This window comes from Borostomias antarcticus, assembly GCF_949987555.1.
Source record: "Borostomias antarcticus genome assembly, chromosome: 20".
Taxonomy (NCBI): Eukaryota; Metazoa; Chordata; class Actinopteri; order Stomiiformes; family Stomiidae; genus Borostomias; species Borostomias antarcticus.
This window is the reverse complement of record NC_140253.1, coordinates 17,745,051-17,747,550: the sequence shown is the minus strand read 5'-3', so window position 1 is coordinate 17,747,550 and position 2,500 is coordinate 17,745,051. Positions and strand designations below refer to the sequence as shown.

Here is a 2,500-nt window from a genome sequence, read left to right as displayed (position 1 = left end):
ACACACACTCTCTCTCTATCCCACACACGAACAAACACACTCTCTCTCCCACACACACAAACACACACACTCTCTCTCCCACACACACACAAACACACATTCTCTCTCTCCCACACACACAAACACACACGCACCCCCCCCACACACACACTCTCTGCCCCACACACAAGAACAAACACACTCTCCCCCCCACACACACTCTCTCTCTATCCCCCCCACACACTCTCTCTCTATCCCCCACACACTCTCTCTCTATCCCCCACACACTCTCTCTCTCTATCCCCCCCACACACTCTCTCTCTATCCCCCACACACTCTCTCTCTCTATCCCCCACACACTCTCTCTCTATCCCCCCCACACACTCTCTCTCTCTCTATCCCCCACACACTCTCTCTCTATCCTCTATCCCCCACACACACTCTCTCTCTATCCCCCACACACTCTCTCTCTCTCTATCCCCCACACACAAACACAACACAAACACTATTCACTCCCCCCTCCCCCACACACACACACTCCCTCTCTCACACACACACACACACACACACACACACACACACACACACACTGTCTCCCACACACACTCTCTCTCTATCCCACACACGAACACACACACACTCTCTCTCCCACACACACTCTCCCTCCCCACACTCTCTCTCCCACACACACAAACACACTCTCTCTCTCACACACAAGAACAAACACACTCTCTCTCTCACACACACACACACACACACAAAATACATACTCTTTCTCTCTGTCACACACACTGACGCACACACATAGCTATTGACTCAAACTCATACACACACAGCTAAACACACACAATATATTCTCTCCTCACACCCCCACACACACACACACTCTCCCCCACACACACACACACACTCTCCCACACAATAACACACATTCTTTCTCTCCCACACACAAACACACACATACCCCCCCACACACTCTCTCTCTATCCCACACACACACTCTCTCTCTCCCACACACACAAACACAACACACACACACTATTCACCCCCCTCCCCCCCCCACACACACACTCCCACACACACAAACAAACACTCCCCCACACACACTCTCTCTCTCCCACACACACAAACACAACACACACACACTATTCACCCCCCCTCCCACACAAACACACACGGTCTCCCACACACACACACTCTCTCTCTATTCCACACACGAACAAACACACACTCTCTCTCCCACACACACAAACACACATTCTCTCTCTCCCACACACACACAAACACACATTCTCTCTCTCCCACACACACAAACACACACGCACCCCCCACACAAACTCTCTCTCTCTATCCCCCCCACACACTCTCTCTATCCCCCACATACACTCTCTCTCTCTATCCCCCACACACTCTCTCTCTCTATCCCCCACACACACTCTCTCTATCCCACACACGAACACACACACACTCTCTCTCTATCCCCCCCACACTCTCTCTCTCTCTATCCCCCACACACTCTCTCTCTATCCCCCACACACTCTCTCTCTCTATCCCCCACACACTCTCTCTCTATCCCCCACACACACTCTCTCTCTCTATCCCCCACACACTCTCTCTCTCCATCCCCCACACACTCTCTCTCTCTATCCCCCACACACACTCTCTCTCTATCCCCCACACACACTCGCTCTCTCCCACACACACACACACAACACAAACACACACACTATTTAACCCCCCCTCCCCCACACACACACACTCCCTCTCCCACACACACACACACACACACACTGTCTCCCACACACACTCTCTCTCTATCCCACACACGGACACACACACACTCTCTCTCCCACACACACAAACACACATTCTCTCTCTCCCCCACACACACAAACACACACGCACCCCCCCACACACACACTGTCTGTCCCACACACAAGAACACACACACTCTCTCTCTATCCCCCACACACACTCTCTCTCTCTCTCTCTCCCACACACACAAACACAACACAAACACTATTCACCCCCCCTCCCCCACACACACACACTCCCTCCCCCCCCCCCCCCCACACACACACACACTCTCTCTCTCTATCCCCCACACACCCTCTCTCTCTCCCACACACACACACACAACACACACACACTATTCACCCCCCCTCCCCCCGACACACACACTCCCTCTCCCACACACACACACAAACACCCCCCCCCACACACACACCGTCTCCCACACACACACACACACTCTCTCTCTCTATCCCACACACGAACACACACACACACTCTCTCTCCCACACACACTCTCTCTCCCCACACTCTCTCTCCCACACACTCAAACACACTCTCTCTCCTCCACACACACACACACACACAAAATACATACTCTTTCTCTCTGTCACACACACTGACGCACACACATAGCTATTGACTCAAACTCATACACACACAGCTAAACACACATACAATATATTCTCTCCTCACACACACACACCCCCACACACTCTCCCACACACAC

General features: G+C 52.6%; 1 long non-coding RNA gene across 1 annotated transcript in view; it reads right to left on the bottom strand.

Moving 5' to 3' along the window:
* Window positions 1-2,500, bottom strand: part of LOC311322289 — a 36,881-nt gene that overhangs the window by 900 nt on the left and 33,481 nt on the right. The window lies entirely within an intron of this gene.